Consider the following 19002-nt stretch of genomic DNA (forward strand, 5'->3'; position numbering starts at 1 on the left):
ATTTATTTATTATGTATACAACATTCTGCTTCCATGTATATCTGCACACCAGAAGAGGGCACCAGATCTCATAAGTGAGCCATCATGTGGTTGCTGGGAATTGAACTCAGGACCTCTGGAAGAGCAGCCGGTGCTCTTAACCTCTGAGCCTTCTCTCCAGCCCCCCCAACACAATTCTTCACAGATCTTGAAAGGAAAATCATCAGCTTCATATAGAAACAAACAAACAAAGGATATGATAGCAAAACTGCATAACCAAACAACTGCTGGAGATACCACCGTCCTGATCTCAAATTGTACTACAGAGCTATAGTAATATAAACAGCATGGTTTGGGCACAAAAGAAAAGACATGTTAATCAACAAAATAAAATTGAAGACCCACACATAAATGAACAAACCAATGAACACTTGATTTATTTTTTACTAAGAAGCAAGAAATACACACTGGAAAAAATGCAGCATCTTCAACAATTGGTGTTGATCAAATTGGATGGCATATTTTGGGGAACTACATGTCATGAAGCATATTGGAATTTCAAAAATGTTCAAGTCTTCAAATCAGTGAGATAGTTAAGAATCTTACGTGGCATGCAGTTGTCTATAGCTTGAACAAGATTTCAAGAGTCCATTAGGCCTTAATAAACAGTATTATGTTTACTGAGAATTAGAGCCTGAGGCATAAAAAAGTGTTTGTGTTCTCCACCACACCATAGCCCCATTCCTGATCTGGTTCTCTCAGCTGAAAGGAGTTGTGTAAGCTTTATAATTATTTCATTGCTCTAAGTGGAGTGTCTACTTCTCATTTTTTAGGATGTTTGGAATATGTTAAATAATTTCAAAGAGCCAAATATACCGGTTTGATGAAACAAACATTGAAAAACCTTTCTTAAGGTTTGTTTTAGCTTGTGTTGCTACAGCAATCATAGCTTAGACGGGGTAGTTAAGTAACAAACCTTTAAGGAACTGAGATGTAACAGGACCTGGGTTTTGTAGTTAGCACTACAAAGCAAAACACAAGAACAATGAGACATTTGTCACAGTGGTAGAGGTCAGAAAGCTAGGAAGGCACTGCTGGGTGTCATGTCAGGTAAGGGCTACTTCCTGGACCTGTGGACACCAGCTGCCTTTTCCTTGTCCTTATGAGATACAAATAGAGCATCCTGTTCTCCCCACCACCTCTTGCTCTCTTTTATAATGCAGACATTAATCCAATTGTGGATGTTTCACCCTCATTGCCTAATTACTTCTGAAGGCCCCATCTTCAAATACCATCATAGTGGGATTTCAATACATAACTTTTGGAGTGATACAATCAGCCATTAGTAGAGGCTAAAAATATCTCACTCAGCATTATTAAGTCAAGAATCCTAAATGCTTGACATGTATGAGAATACACTAATAAATAACAAGTTATGTTTTTACTAATATATATAATATATACATATATGTGTGTATATATATACATAATATATACACACACACAATTTTTACACAATTTTAAGTGTGTGTGTGTGTGTGTGTGTGTGTGTATGTGTGTGTGTGTGTGTGTGTGTGTGTGTGTGTGTGTGTGTGTACATCAGGGGCACATGTATATGTATACACACAAGCATGTGAAAGCCTGACTTGAACTACTGCTATTCCTACCTCTTTCTCCTAAGTGCTGGAATTATAGGTCATTGTACCCTGTCTCCTCATGTATGTTTGAATAGAGAAGTTTCTAAGAGAAAAATGAAGTTTTTGTAGTTTAAGAATTTTATAATCTTATAAGTATATGTGTTTAAAGATGACAACTTGGGATTGCATTCTCCTCCTCTTAACAGTCAATAGTTGCCTCTAGCTCTTCACCAAGGGGAAACTCAATGAAGCCAGCAGACGGCACTCACATGCACATGTGTGTATGTAACAGTAGAAGAAAACATCATGAATTGAGGGAGACACACAGGAGGAACTGGAATGGGGAGAGAGCAGGTTAGAAATGTTATAAATATAGTACTCACGTATGAAATTCTCAAAAAATATTTAAATAAAATGACAAAAGGTTTACAAACTTTTGCCTTATTTGAAATATGAATATTGTAAGAAAAGAGAAGTGCACAAATACTTGTTTGTATAAAAAAAAATCTAAACTGGTACAGCCTGTGTAACTTCCAAGCAAGAAAAATACTAAAGTGTGTTTGTATCAGAGAATGTTTATTTTATGTCTAGCTAAGAACAAGCAGCAACATTTTATTATACTGAGATAATAAGATCATCTACTTAATCAAATAGATTTTTATCATATTAATTATATTATAATCAATATATGTAATAAAAATATACAGAATTTCTCAAGATGCCTTTTGGAAGAGCCAGGAAGGGCTCTCCAAATCTTTCTGAATGGGGCTGCTTCTAGGGTTACTTGCCTGTTTCATATGTCTATTTTCTTAATTTTTATTTTAATATGCTGATGCATTTATCTAATTATTCTTTATCAGTTTAAAAATTGGGAGTCGGATATCAAGGTAAAGAACCGGAATGATCAGAGGAGTGATAGAGAAGCCTCCAGTGACCTCCTATCTTTTTGGTTCCTCCATCCAAAAGAGCTGAGATCCTTTCTCAGCCCTTACTATTTCCTGCCTTACTACTTCCTGTCTCCTATCTGTCCTCAGTCCTCCAAGCCTCTATGATTAATTTTAGTCACCTAGGGGCTAGCTCTGCCCTCTGACTCAAAGCAAACTTTATTGTCAGAAAGCAATCAAAATATCTTACAATGTGTGTTGGCTTGCATGTAAATATGTGCACTGTGTGCATGTCTGGTACTCACAGAGGTTAGAAGAGGGCTTTGGGACATTTGGAACTGGAGTTTCAGGCCATCATGACTGTCATGCAGATGATGGGAAACAAGCCTCGGTCCTCTGCAAAAGCAGAAACTGCTGAGCCATCTCTCCAGCTCCTCTTTCTACATAATTGAATTAAACCAGAAATCACTAACACAAAGATAACAGCACCCATACCCACCAAAATATTTAAAGAATGCATTCTGATTAACAAATGTCTCAAAAGAAATATATTTTTTTAATAAATAGAAGCAACAGAAAAAATTAAAGCAGTAATCTATGAGATTGAAAACAGAAATCAACAGAGACAAAACCCCAAACTGCCTTTTTAAAAAGATCAATAATTAACATGGAGTCAAGGTAACTAATAAGAAGAGGAGACATGAATACTGACAGTAGAAATGAAAGAGGACCAATGACTGCTGATGGCATAGACATTAAAAAGGATTACAGAGGAATATTGCAGACAACATGTTAGACCCCCCAGAAAACTCAGGTATCTGGGGTCCCAGGCCACGACCTCGGTCACCCCAATCACCAGGCGGATTCGAGAGCTTGCTGCAAACTGCATGAGGCTTTATTGTAATTTAACAAGCTAACCACATGTTAGCTCGGGTCTTTCACCCACCCGCCATGGCGGATGGCTTGCAAAAGACAGCTCCTAGGGCCTCCAGAGAGATCTTATAGGACAGCGTAAGGGGAGTGTCTGGGGTACACACAGGCTCACGATTGGTGTGCCTCCAGGCTTGGAGGGTTTGCCCTGTGTTGATTGGTCAACTGGTTGTTATGGCCCATAGGCCCTCCCAGGGTGGTTGCTTTGTGTGTCATTGCTGTGCGCTTGTCCGTAAAGCACACCCAGGGTTGTAAAGCATAGCGCCACCAGCTAACTTCTGATTGGTTCCTTGTCACAAGGCAGGCATCTGACTTTCTAGAGACTAAGACAAGGTCATAGAGCACGTGTTCAGCTGTTATGGCTGCCAAAAGGGAAGCTGGTCCCTTCAAACATTAAAGATGCTGTCTTAGGGTTTTATGCTGTGAAGAGACACCATGACCACAGCAACTCTTATAAAGAAAAAAATTTTCATTGGGGCTGACTTACAGTACTGAAGTTTATAGTTCATTATCTTCATGGCAGGAAGCATGGCAGTATGCAGGCAGACATGGTACTAGAGAAGGAACTGAGAGTTCTACATTTGGATCCTCAGGCAGCAGGAAGAGAATGTCATATAAGACCTGGCTTAAGTAAAGCCCATTCCCTACTGATGCACTTCCTCCAACAAAGCCACACATCCTCATAGTGCCACTCCCTGTGAGACTATGGGGCCATTTTCATTCAAACCAAGCACCACAGGCACTGAGTTAATAATACTGTCCTTTGAAAACACAAAGCTTTGGTACACTGACAGGCAAGTCCTACCAAGCTTCAAAGGAAGAAATGATAGCAAATTCTGTGAAATGTCTTCTAGAAAATAGGAACAGACAGTTTTTTGTAATCATAAATGAGGTAAGCATTGCCATGGCACACACAAAAAAGAAAACATTATTAAAAAGAGGAAACTGTAGACCAGTATCTCTCATGAAAACCTCAGGAAGAAACTAGCAAATTGTGTCCAATGAACTGAAAGTAAAAGATTCATTTGATAGAATTTTTACCTAGTATTCTTGAGAAGCTGGGTTTGATTCCCTGCCCCACATAAACTCAGCACTTGGGAGGCAGAGGTGGGAGTACGAGAGGTTTAAGGGCCAGTGTTGGCTACAGAACAAAATGGAGGCCAGTCTGGGATCCATGAGATCCAGTCTCAAAAAAAGATAGTAAAAAATGGGATTTATTCTAGGTATGCAAAGGGGGTCAAATACATAAAAATTAATGTAATCTATCACAACAACAAGCTAAAGAGGAAAAATAATATGAGCATATTAATAGATACAGAATAATGAGATAATAACAAATAGTCATTCACTGAGATAAAAACTCTCACAAAACCAGGAAAAAAGAAGAACTTGCTCAGCTTGATGAAGAACAGCCATTAAAAGCATAAACCTAAAATGCACTCAGTGATGAAAACCCAGATGCTGTTCCTCTCCCAGGACAAGGCTCTAATATGCAAGCTCACCCTTTACTCAACATGGGAAGAAAGGATGACCTCGCCCTCACGAAGCCATAACACACGCAGAAAATGAATGCAGATGCCAACCTTATGCCTTCAACAACAACAAAAATGAGCTCTGAATGGATGAAGTGCAAAATGAAAATAAAATAAAAACACCTGGAAGATAAGGGGAGAAAAGCCAGCTGGCCTTGCATGTGTGGCTGTGGCTTTTTGAGACGGAGAATGGAAAGCATGATCCATGATCACTGTGATTAGAAGTGTCTGTGATACAAACAAACTCAATGGCACTTTGTGTCTTTGGAGGGGCTTTGTCTCCTAATGTTTTGGCAAGGCTTTTTTTTTTTTCTACCTTGCAGATTCTTTGTTGTTTTCAGGGGATTCCTGTGTGTACACACATGGGCATCTGTCTCTGTGTCTTCATGTGTATCTTGTGCTTTTTTCTTGCTCTTTTTCCTCTGTTTGTTTTGTCCTATTCTGCTTTGTTTTTATTTTATCATTCCAACACTTGTTGGAATGGTCTGAATGACCAATGGTGCCTGGCATTTAAAGCCACTGAAGAGTGGGGACATAGAGGAACAGCTTAGTCGAGTAAGATTAACTCACATTGAGTTTCATGCTGTTTGATTTGCCTGTGAATTTATTTTTAGGAGAGAAATGCAACCATTGTGTGTAAGGTAAGAACTCTTACAAAAGAAAAGGCTAAATAGTATTCTTTAAATGTTTCTACCCTTTGGCTAATAATAAATTAAAAGTAATACCTTAGGCTGAGGTGGTGGTAGTGGCGGTGATGGTGGAAGTGGTGGAGGAGGAGGAAGAAAACTTATGTCGGTGTTTTATATCTTAAATATCCAGGGTGGCAATGTTCATTAAATTCAGGTGGATTGTTGAAAATGACAGGTGATCTGGATGTGGTGATGAACATCTGAAATCCTAGCCCTTTGAGTGGCAAAAGCTGGAGCACTGTTGCAATTTCAAGGCCAGCCAGGGCTACATGGAGAACTTGTCTCACACACAACAAAATAGAACACAGTTGCCAACTAAGAGGTAGCCTTAATTGTAGTTGTAGTCAGCGTTAGAAGTGTGTGATTCTGTTCAAAGGGAAACATGGTATCTATAGCCCTGAATTGGGGAAATGCAGACTTTTCATCACATTCAAAAGAAAAATCAGGAGCTGTTTTCTCCCATTCACAGGGAAGGAATTACAACAGAAAAATCATTATCCCCAGTGTTTCTTATTCATTGTTACTTCATTGTGTTTCTATTTTGAAGAGCTCTGACCCATCTAGATGTCCTGGAAGATATTGCATTAATCCACTACTTTGGTTATATCCTTGCTGGACCAAGACTCAGGTTGCACATTACAAACACTGGTAATAAACATATTTTCCAGCAGAGTGAAAGGCTCAGGGACTTACCAAATCAGTAACTTTGTAGAGTTACAGTTGGTCCAAAACATTCCATAGAAAGTAACAAATTACAGCACACTGAGCCTTCCAAACACACCGAAGGAACTGTAGTGCCCTGTAACAGGCTTTCTTTTAGATCTACAGCTCACAAATAAAGACACAGAGACTTCTTAGTTATGAAAGCTTGTCTGGCTCTTATAACTTAATAGAATCTGTTTTATCTTGGGGATTTTTACCTTTCATTCTGTATGTCCTACTTTCCTGCTTCCTCTGTGTCTGGTTAATTGGTGACTGCCTGGCCCCAGGAGTTTCCCTCTCTCCTCTCTCAAGCCTTGATTCCTCCTCCTATTTATTCTCTCTGCCTGTCAGCCCTGCCTATCCCTTTACTGCTAGCTATTGGCCATTCAACTTTTTATTAGATCAGGTGCCTTAGGCAGGCAAAGCAACACATCTTTACATCATTTGAAAGACCCCCGAAGAGGCACTTTCGTAGAGGGAGACCCACACCCAGGAATCAGCGAGGCCACAAACTGGATGCAAAAAACAAGAGGCTTTATTGGAGACGCAGGTACCCGGGGCGACTTAGCTTCTGTGTGGCTAAGCGCGCCGAGCCAAGGGAAAGGGGTCCTTATATAGGGAAAAAGGCGCAAGCTAGGAGCAGGGATTCTATTGGATAATTCTAATGAGGCATTATACAGAGCTATTCCCATTGGTCAATGTATATGAGGCGCTATACAGGGTTATTCAAATAAGGCAAAGTACAGAGTTATTCAAATGAGGTGAAACACAGAGTCTTTCAAATAAGGCGAAATACAGAATCATTTCCATTGGATGGTTCAAATGAGACACAGAGCCATCCCAGATCAGCATATTCTCAAGGTCTGGTGTCTGGTGTCTGGTACAGCAGACTCAATTCCGCCCCCCTTCCTGATGGCTGACCTTGGGGGCGGAGACCTTGGGACAGAGTGTTTCTCTTCGGGCGGGGGCTCAGGGGCAGGGCTCCAGGCCGGCTCACTTGGTGTTTGTTCTCGTGCCGACCCACCTGGTGCTCGCCCTCGTGCCGGCCCACCCGGTGCTCGTTCTCGGGCTGGCCCACCTGGTGCTCATTCTCGGGCCGGCCCACCCGGTGCTTGTTCTCGGGCCGGGCGTGCGGCGGGTGGCGGGGAAAGGCCGCCGGGGGTGAGGATCGGGGAAGCCGCCAACAGGAGGAAGAGGAGACAAACTTGAGAAAGAAAGGGCTAAGGGACAGGGGTCTTTCACATTAAACAAATGCAGCCTAAACAAAATGTAGCATACCTTTCATAGTTAAAGCAATAGTCCACAATATAAACAAATACAAAAATCTTTTTCCAGATAGGGTTTCTCTGTGACTTTGGAGGCTGTCCTGGAACTAGCTCTTGTAGACCAGGTTGGTCTCGAACTCACAGAAATCTACCTGCCTCTGCCTCCTAAGTGTTGGGATTAAAGGCATGCGCCACCAACACCCGGCCAAATATAACAAATCTTTACATAGTTGAAGTAATATTTCACATCAGTGCCTGTGCAGTAAATCCCAATCGAAGACATTTTGTATTGGACCAATAAGAAAGATTGTCATCTACTAGTGAAGCCCTCAAACAGGGGACTCTGAGTCATATACCAGGTCGATTCAAAGGTTGTACATGACTGATAGTGGGGAGGGGGTGGTTACGATATTATGGCAAGGGACTAGAGCAATGGGACTACAGGAAAAAGTACCAGCTGCTTTCCCAGAGGACCTGGGTTAGATTCCCAACAGCACATGGTGACTCAGGACTCCCTGTGACTCCAACTCTGGGTAGGTCTGATGCCCTCTTCTGAAGAAGACAGATGCAGTGGAGGTGATAGCTAGGGTGACTGTGGACCAGAAGCCCACATTCATCTTGACCTTGCTTTGATGTCTGCTTTAAATGTGTGTTTGTATTGTGAACACACAGAAGCCTCTGTTATACAACCCCAAGTTTTACAATGGAAATTCCTTTGTTCCTGGCAACGAGAGGGCCAGCCACAGGGAGTGCATAGAATTGTAAACTCTGTATTTTTATCTCAAAAGATAAACTCCCAAACAGTCCTCAGTTCCCAGGTCCAGATCTGAGGGTTATGGGGGTTGGATCATAATCTTGTATTTATAACAAACATAAGAATCAGGAGGAGGTAGTGGGGCAGGGAGTAGAAGGATCTAGGGCTTGGTGAAACCTTAATGGGTTTGGACAGTCCATTTGGCATCATCATCCGTGGCTTCCATTTTCTTGACCTGGTTTAGTGGATCCATGGTGTAATGCCAGCTACTTTCACAGACATAGTAGTGGAAAGAATCACCTTGTAGGGGCCTTTCCAAGTTGGTTCCAGTGTTTCGTTGGCTACTAGTTTGACCTAGACAATATCACCAAAATCTAACAAAAAGAAATTTATGGACTTAGAAGTCAGCTGGGTCTCTCAGATGGTTCAATGAATAGTCTTTATGGAGAACTAGATGGCCTATAGTGACTTGAGAAAGGAATCATTAGAGAGGTCTGACAACTGCTGGTCTCTGAGTCTGGGAAGCAGTCTGGGCAGGTCTTCCAAACATAATCTCATAGGGATTGAATCCCTCCCTATATGGGGTACATCAGACCTGACTGAAGCAAAGCAAAGACTAGACTCTAATGAGAATTTGGCTAGGTTTTTGTTGTTGTTGTTTTGTTTTGTTTTATTTTACCTGCCCAAAAGTCTGAGATCTGAAACCAACATAGAAGGCTTGTAGATCCAAAATACCTTTATTCAGATAATACCAGCCAAGAGCAAGCCAGAGCATACCCAGAAATAGCAATCTAGGGAGGCCAGAGAGAAGAGGCTCCCATGTGTCTGCATCACCTTAAGAACCCCCCACGCATCATCCTGAACACCCCTTGATCACGCCCTGACAGGTGTGGTTAAGCACACTTGTAGCCAGCCCATAGGAGGCTACAGAGATCTATATGCAAAACCAAGTTTCCAATCTATTTCTACAGCTTTCACTATTGAAAGCTATGGTTACAGAAGTGGGACTATTATCAGACCCCATTGCTAGGGAGAGGCCAAATCAGGAGAACAGTTCCTGGAGGAACTGTTAAGATGCCGTTTAAGCATTTTTAGTCCAGATGGGAACACTTTACCCCTCCAGAAAAGGTATCTATAAGAACAGGCAAGTACTTTTATCCTCCTCTGGCCAGCAGGATCTCAGTGAAGTCAGTTTTCCCAGAATTTGCCAGGGTGTTGGCCTCTCATTCAGACCCCTTATTGGGTAAAAGATCTCTGCTTTGGATGTGCTTGAGCACAAACCTGGCATCTGGCTGAGACATCTTTCACCAGGCTGTCCTGTCTAGGTATAATATACCTTGGTCTGAGCATCTCAGAATGTTTTGTGAACCCCAGTTGAGTAGCCTGGTAAAGGTCAGTTACCAGAGTCCTGCCAGTTGTCTCTGGGAGAATGATCTTTCTCTTTGGTGTCCTCCGCCAACCTGTGGGTTTGAGCTGTTTCTTTCTTTCTTTTTTTTTTTTTTCTTTTAGTAACCTCTTGGTTGTTCCATGGAGTCTCAGGCATCGGTCCAAGGCATGTCAGTGGTCAGGGTATGTCATTAGAATATCAATAGGCCGCACTGGTCTTAGGACCATTTTTTGGGCATCCAGATCAGTGGCCCAGTAACCTCTTGCCTCAGAGGAGTCATGTTTTGATGTCCTCAAGTGGAGCAATGAAGGGTAGCAATTTGCAATGCAGAGGAAGCCAAGGTAATCTTGGTCTCGTAAAAAGTGTTTGAACCTTCTGCTTCTATTGTGTGGAAAAATTTGAGGAGTATTGGTATTAGCACTTCTTTGAATTTCTGGTAGAATTCTGCAATGAAGCCATCTGGCCCTGGGCTTTTTTTTTGGTTGGGAGACTTTTGATGACCGATTCTATTTCCTTAGATATTGTAGGTCTGTTTAATTTGCTTATCTGTTCTTGATTCAATTTTGGTAAGTGATATCTGTCCAGAAAATTGTCCATTCCTTTAAATTTTCCAATTTTGTGGAGTACATGTTTTCAAAGTATGACCTCAGAATTCTCAGGATTTCCTCAGTGTCCGTTGTTAAGTCCCCCTTTTCATTTCTGATTTTGTTAATTTGCATGTTCTCTCTCTCTGCCTTTTGGTTAGTTTGGATAAAGGTTTGTCTATCTTGTTGATATCCTGGAAGAACCAACTCTTTGTTACATTGATTCTTTGAATTGTTTTCTTTGTTTCGACTTTATTGATTTCTGCGCTCAGTTTGATTATTTCCTGGGTCTACTCCTCCAGGTTGAATTTGCTTCCCTTTGTTCCAGAGCTTTCAGCTGTGATGTCAGCTCTCTGGTGTGACTATTCTCTAGTTTCTTCATGTGAGCACTTAGAGCTATGAAGTTTTCTCTTAGTACTCCTTTCAAAGTGTCCCATAAGTTTGGGTATGTTGTGTCTTCATTTTATTGAATTCTAGGACGTCTTTAATTTATTTCTTTATTTCTTCCTTGACTCAGGAATGGTGCAATTGCATGTTGTTCAATTTCCATGAGTTTGTTAGGTTTTCTGCAATTTGTGTTGTTATTCAATTCCAACTTTAAAGCATGGTGGTCTGTTAAAACACAGCAGGTTATTCCAATTTTTTTGTACCTATTGAGGTTTTCTATTGAAAGACCCTCGAGGTGAGGAGCCTCCCTGATCCAGCCGGCCCACAAGAACTCAAAGTTCATTCCAGTTGATTACCTTCCTTTGGGTCTTTCCACTATTTTTTTCTTTTTTTATTAATTTATTTTTTACATTCCAATTCTAGTTCCCCTTTCCTTTTCTCTTCCCACTCCCTCCACTTCTCCCTCCTTCCATCTTCTCCACAAGAGAGAGTAAGTTCTCCCATAGGAAGACTACTAAGTCTGTCCCATCATCTGGCTGAGGAAGGACCAAGGCACCTCTCCACCCCCACACCCCTGTGTCTAGTTTGAGCAAGGTATCTCTCCATATAGAATGGGCTCCACAAGTCAGTTTGTACATTAGTGTTAGGTCTTGGACCCACTGCCAGTGGCCTCATATATTGTCCCAGTCGCACCATTGTCACCTATATTAAGGGAGTCTAGTTTGGTCTTATGTAGGTTTCCCATTTGTCAGACCTGTGTCAGTGATGTCTCGCTAGCTCAGGTCAGCTGTTCTGTGGGTTTCCCCATCATGGTCTTGACTCCTTTGTTCATATTTTCACTCCTCCCGTTTCACTTGTACTCCATTGGTTAGTTGTGGATTTCTGCATCTGCTTCCATCTGTTTCTGGAAGAGGTTTCTAGCTTCTCTGGGGTTGTGGATTGTAAGCTGGGTATCTTTTGCCAGTATCTACTTATGAGTGAGTACATACTATATATGTTTTTCTGGTTTTGGGTTACCTCACTCACGATTTTTTTTTCTAGTTCTGTCCATTTGCCTGAGAATTTAAGGTTGCCATTATATCTTACCACTGAGCAATAATCCATTGTGTAAATATACCACATTTTCTTTATCCATCCTTCAATTGAGGGGCATCTAGGTTGTTTCCAAGATCTGGCTATTATCAATAATGTTGTTATGAACATAGTTGAGCAAATGTCCTTTTGGTGTGAATTTGCCTCCTTTGTGTATATGCCCAACAGTGGTATTTCAGGGTCTTGAGGTAGGTTGATGCCTAATTTTCTGAGAAATCACCACACAGATTTCCACAGTGGCTGTTTGTACTCCTGATAGCAATGGAGGAGTGTTCCCTTTCTCCACATCCTCTCCAATGTGTTTTCTTGTCATTGGTATTTTTGATCTTAGTCACTCTGATCTGTGTAAGAGGGAATCTCAGAGTAGTTTTGATTTGCATTTCCCTAATGACTAAGGATGTTGAGCATGTCTTTAAGTGTCTTTCCACCATTTGACATTGTTCTGTTGAGAATTCTCTGTTTAGATCGGTACCCCATTTTAATTGGATTATTTGGTATTTTGATATCTAGTTTCTTGAGTTCTTTGTATATTTTGGAGATCAGCCCTCTGTCAGATATGGGGTTGATGAAGATCTTTACCCATTCCATAGGTGGACATTTTGTCTTGTGGATTGTGTTCTTTGCTTTACAGAAGCTTCTCAGTTTCAGGAGATTCCATTAATTAATTGTTGCTCTCAGAGTTTGTGCTACTGGTGTTCTACTTAGGAAGTGGTCTCCTGTGCCTATGCGTTCAAGTGTATTTCCCACTTTCTCTTCTATGAGGTTCAGTGTGGATGCATTTATATTGAGGTCTTTGATCCATTTGGACTTGAGTTTTGTGCATGGTGATAGATATGGATCTATTTGCATTCTTCTACATGTTGACAGCCAGTTATATCAGCACCATTTGTTGAATATGTTTTCTTTTTAACATTTTATATTTTTAGCTTGTCCAAAATTATGTGTTCATAGGTGTGTGTGGTAAAATCGGGGTTTTCACTTCAATTCCATTGGTCTACCTATCAGGTTTTGTGCCAATACCAAGCAATTTCAGGACTATGGCTCTATAATAGAGCTTGAAGTCAGGGATGGTGATGCCTCCGGAAGTTCCTTTATTGTACATAGTTGTTTTGTCTATCCTGGGTCTTTTGTTTTTCCATCTGAAGTTTAGTATTATTCTTTCAAGGTCTCTGAAGAATTGTGCTGAGATTTTGTGGGGATTACATTGAATCTGTAGATTACTTTTGACAAGATTGCCATTTTTACTATGTAGATCCTACTTATCCAAGAGCATGGGAGATCTTTCCATTTTCTGGTATCTTCTTTCATTTCTTTCTTTAGATAGTCAAAATTCTTATGGTACAGGTCATTCACTTTTTTGGTTAGTGTTACCCCAAGGTATTTTATGTTGTTTGTGTCTATTGTAAAGGATGATGTTTCTCTGATTTCCTTCTCAGTCCATTTGCCATGTGTATATAGGTGGGCTACTCATTTTTTTGGAGTTAATTTGTATCCTGCTACATTACTGAAGGTGTTTGTCAGGTGTAGGACTTCTGTGGTAGAATTTTTGGGGTCACTTATGTAAACAATCGTATCACCAGCAAAATACATAGTAAGAGTTTGACTTCTTCTTTTCCAATTTGTATCCCCCTTGATCTCCTTTTGTTGTCTTATTTCTCTAGCTAGAACTTTGAGTACTATGTTGAATAGATTTGAAGAGAGTAGGCAGCCTTGTCTTGTTCCTGACTTTAGAGGACTTGCCTTGAGTTTCTCTCCATTTAGTTTGATGTTGGCTGTTGGCTTGTTGTATATCCTGTTTAGGTATGTTCCTGTTATCCCTGATGTCTCCAAGAGATGGACTTTGTTGGAGACTTTTTCAGCATCTAGTGAGATGATCATATGTTTTTTTTTTCTTTCAGTTTGTTTATGTGATGGATTACATTGATGGATTTTTGTATGTTGAACCATCCCTGCATCTCTGAGATGAATCCTACTTGGTCATGGTGGATGATATTTCTGACATGTTCCTGAATTCAAATTGGTCTGTAATTCTCTGTCTTAGTTGTGTCTTTGTGTGGTTTGGGTATCAGTGTAATTGTAGACTCATAAAAAGAGTTTGGCGATGTTTATTCTGTTTCTATTGTGTGGAATAATTTGAGGAGTATTGGTATTAATTTTTCTTTGAACATCTGGTAGAATTCTGCACTGCATCCATTTGGACCTGGGCTTATTTTTGTTAGGAGACTATTGATAACTGTCTCTAGTTTCTTAGGGGTTATAAGTGTATTAAAGTTGTTTATCTGTTCTTGATTTAATTTCGTTATATGTAGGGAGAGACCCTGAATACCTGTAATGCTGACCAAGCCCTTTTGGGCGTGGCCACATGTACCTAGAGGCATAGGATAAAGAGCAAGGAGAGGAGGTGCTCCTTCTCTCTCGGGGTTCAGGACAGGTCTTGGAGGCATCTGGTTCTGGACTTCCCAGAGTGATCTGGTTATTGGCTACACGTGTGAGTTGTTCTCATTGTTATCATGTATAATATACCACCAATAACCATATTTTGCGTACAGTTGTGTTTCTTTTCATGTATATGGTACTTATCTAGAAAATTGTCCATCTCCTTAAAGTTTTCCGATTTTGTGGAGCACAGGTTTTTGTAGTATGACCTGATGATTCTCTGGATTTCCTCAGCATCTGTTGTTATGTCCCCCTTTTCATTCTTGATTTTTTAATTTGGATATTCTCTTTCTGTCTTTTGGTTAGTTTGGATAAAGGTTTGTCTATTTTTGTTGAATTTCTCAAAGAACCAACTCTTTGTCCCATGGATTCTTTGCATTGTTTTCTTTGTTTCTATTTTATTGATTTCACTCCTCAATTTGACTATTTCTTGGCATCTACTTCTGGGTGAGTTTGCTTCTTTTTGTTCCAGGGCTTTCACTTGTTCTGTTAATTTACTAGTGTGGGATTTTTCCAACTTTATGGAGGCACTGTTTTCATTGTGTCCCATAAGTTTGGGTATGCTGTGCAGTCATTTTCATTAAATTTTAGGAAATCTTTTCTTTCTTTATTTCTTCCTTGACCCAGTGGTGGTTCAGTTGATCATTGTTCAATTTCCATGTGTTTGTGGGCTTTCTGAAGTTAATTTTGCTGTTGAATTCTAAGTTTAAACTGTGGTGATCTGATAGGGAACAAGGTTTTTTGTTTTTATTTTTTTGTTTTTTTATGGATTTTTCCTGTGATGAATATGAAATGCCCTTCATTATCTTTTTTATTGATTTTAGTTTGAAGTCTATTTTGTTAGATATTAGCATAGCTACACCAGCTTGTTTCTTAGGTCCATTTGATTGGAAAGTGTTCCCAAACCTTTACTCTGAGTAATGTCTGCCTGGGAGGTTGAGGTTTGCAGCAAAAGGATGGATTCTGTTTTCATATCCAATCTGTTAGCCTGTGTCTTTCATAGGTGAATTGAGACCATTTACATTAATGGTTATTAATGACCAGTGATTGCTAGTTCCTTCTATTTTTGTTTTTGTGGTTGGTGATAGCATTCCCTTCTTTGGGGTTTGCTGCTGTAAGCTCATCTATTTCCTGTGTTCTTGTGGATGTAGGTAATTTCCTTGGGTTTGTATTTTCCTTCTGGTACTTTCTGTAGGGCTGGGTTTGTGGATAGGTATTGTTTAAATTTGTTTCTTTTTTTAAATATATATATATATCATGGAATAGCTTGTTTTCTCCATCTATGAAAGATTGAAAGATTTACTGGTGAAAGTAGTCTGGGCTGGCATCTGTGGTGCCTTAGTGTCTGCATAGTTTCTGGAAGCTACTTCTGGAAACTGCTGCTGTCATTTCACTCGGGGATCACTCCTCAATCCTGGGCCTGATGCTGAGGCCTCCCTCAGAAACTGCTTCCAGGTCTGAGGCTCGTGGCTCTCTTGACTCTACTCCCGGCCTCTGTTTCTATAGTTTTGGAAGTTGCTTGCTCTGCACTTCCTGTTTAATCAGGTAATATTGTATCCTTCTCAGGTCTCTGATGGAGTTGAAGACTAGGTAGTTATAGTTTCACTTGTTAACAAATTTAGAAGAGAAACTCACAAAAGAGTTGTAAAGTGTCTAAGGTTGGAAGACATAAAAAGATAGTTTGGATTGGTAATATAAGTTAGTATAGAAAGTAAATTAGATACAAAACTTTGAACTCACCATGATAGAATAGGATAGATAATGAGTTATTTACTCTGAATTTGCCATATCCAAATGGAATGCATATTGTTAATGTAATTCTTACCTGCATTTATTTGTACATAGTTACTGTACTTATTGTATATAGTTTTACTATGTTAGCTAAACCATTTTTTATTTAGACAAAAAGGACAAAATGTATGATATTTTCATCACATTCTGAAAATAAAGTTTGCTTTGAGTCAGAAAGCAGCTGACCAAAATTAGCTGATCCATTAGCTGACCAAAATTAACCATAGAGGTTTTGGAGGACAGGACAGATAGGAAATAGGAAATTGTAGCATGAATTCTAATTGTTTTTTAATAATAAAAACTCAGAGGCAGATATTGGGGTTAATACTGAGGATCAGAGAAGCAAAGCAGCCGGCCACTAGAGATTTCTCACCTCTACCAATGCTCAGACCAAAGGGGCGATCATGTCCTCAGACTGCTTAGACTGCATCATTCCTCAGACTGCAGTGTTCCTCAGTCTGAATCTCTCTATTGCTTTCTCCTGCCTTATATTCCTCTCTGCCCTGCAACAGCACTCCTGTCTCCACCTCCTTAGTGCTGGGATTAAAGGCATGCCACTTCAAGTGCTGAGACATCGTTGTGTGAACTGTTTCTCTTTGAGACTGGATCAATTTTGTGTAGCCCAGGGTGGCCTTGAAGTAACAGAGATCCATCTGTCTCTGTCTCTTGAGTGATGGGATTAAAGGTAGGTACCACTGCCTGGCCTCTGTGGATAACTAGTGTGGCTATCTTTGCACTCTGATCTTCAGGCAAGCTTAATTTGTTAGATCATAAACAGAATATCACCACAGGAGTTAGTAAGGCAGGGTAGAGAGAGAGGATCTAAGTCCTTTTTGGATTGCCGACTTCCAAATTTTTATTGATAAATAATTATATAAATGTTTCATTATAGACTACTCCAGCCTTGACTTCAATAAGCCCTGTACTTTCCCATTACACACAGACTGGACAACCAAAGTTACAGCTAGTTTTCCCAGAAGGTGGTCATTATCTCAATTTTCTCAGGGTCTCTTAAAGATGCTGCTTCCCCCAGACAACAGGAAGTAATTTTAAGAATAGGACACCCACATTCCCAAGAGTTGTGGTGGCTGGTTTTTGATCATTTGGTGGGTTATGAATGTTTGTTTTTGTTTAGAGAGTTGGTTGCAAGTTATTACTGATCATAGACAGGGAGGAACTAAGCAAGGGAGGTTAGATTCAAGAATCTTTTTTTAAAGGGGGGTAATATAAAGGCTAGAATAAAGGGGTAGATTATTGAATCTACTTTAAACTCAAAAGCAACGATTAACCCAAATATCTTACATTCATAGGATTTTAATATATTGATACATATTTAAGATTTTGTTAGAACATACTCCATATTCCTACTCTTGTTTTAGGTATTTTTTTAAAAAAGATTTATTTGTTATGTATGTTAGTGTTCTGCTTGCAGGTCAGAAGAGGGCACCAGATCAAATTATTGATGGTTGTGAGCCACCATGTGGTTGCTGGGAATTGAACTCAGGACCTCTGGAAGAGCAGCCAGTGCTCTTATCCACTGAGCCATCTCTTCAGCCCCCAAGGTAATTTTGTATATTGATACAAACTACCTATAGCTCTGACAGGAATGGTATCCTGGTAGTCTGAAGTCAAGGATTATCTTCAGCTCTGAAGGGAAAGGTATCTCAACTGAAGTGTTACAGCTCTCTTTTGGTGGAGGACAGTTTCCCCAGCAGTGTTACAGTCCTTGCTCCAGAAAAGGTTTCCTCAATGCAAGTGTAGCAACTGTGATCCAGCAGAGTCATCACAGCTCTACTCAGCTCTGCTCCAGAGAAATGTTACAGCTCTGCTCTGCTTCCCTGGAGTGTAACAATTCTGCACCACCCATGGAAAGTTTCCTCAGCTGGTGTTATAGTGCTGCGCTCCAGCAAAAGTTGTTACAGCTCTGCTCTGGTGACATTATGTCTTTATATCTGTTCTCTGGTAAAAGAAGGCTGTCTTTACCACAAACATCACTTGATTTATTGGGAGGGAGGAATCCAGGATAGTGGCTGCCTCTGACAGGGTGGAAAAAGTCAGCTCCAAACTAGATAGAAAGTGAATAAGGTATAAAAGTTTGGACTCACCAAGATAGGATAGATAATAGTTTCTCTAAATTTGCCAAATGCAAATGAACTGGACATTGTAAATGTAATCTTTTTTTTTTTTTTTTTAGATTTGTTTATGTATACAGTGTTCTGTCTGCATGTCAGAAGCGGGCACCAGATCTCGGTATATACAGTTGTGAGCCACCATGTGGTTGCTGAGAATTGAACTCAGGACCTCTGGAAGAACAGCCAGGGACCTTAACCTCAGCCATCTCCACAGTCTGATAATTGTTCTTACTGTATATAGTTTTACGTGTTAAGAGTTAAAACCTTTCTTTTTTACACAAAACAGGGGAAATGTTGGGGGACATTCGATCACACCTGTGAACCCTGAGTTTGCATTTGCATTAATTAAATAAAATTAACCTTGGGACAGGAGGCTGAGTTAGCAACTATTTTGACAGGAAGTTATCCAGGAGAGACACACAGGAAGTAGTAGGAAGAGATCTGAAGTGATGAGGCACCTTCTGGTTTGATAGAACGGAAACACAGGTCTTTCCAAGAGATGCCAGCCAGGAGAGAAGGTTTTCACTGCAGCCGTTGAATCTCAAGTCTTTTAACAGAATTCCTGCCAGGCTGCAGCCTGAGTCAATGGGCCACTGCTAGAGAAGTAGGCTGGTAACTGTGGAGTAACAATTGCTTCCTGAAATAGCAGTAAATTAAGGCACAGCCAACTGTGCCAAAGATAAAAACACATTGTAGTTCAGATGTAGTCAAATTAAAATTTAATACTACTGAACCATTCAGCTTTTATTAAATATAACTAAGGCAAAATAATACAAGAACACAGAACACTTGGAGACATATTAAGGTAAGAAAAGACTACA

This window comes from Cricetulus griseus, assembly GCF_003668045.3.
Source record: "Cricetulus griseus strain 17A/GY chromosome 1 unlocalized genomic scaffold, alternate assembly CriGri-PICRH-1.0 chr1_0, whole genome shotgun sequence".
NCBI lineage: Eukaryota > Metazoa > Chordata > Mammalia > Rodentia > Cricetidae > Cricetulus > Cricetulus griseus.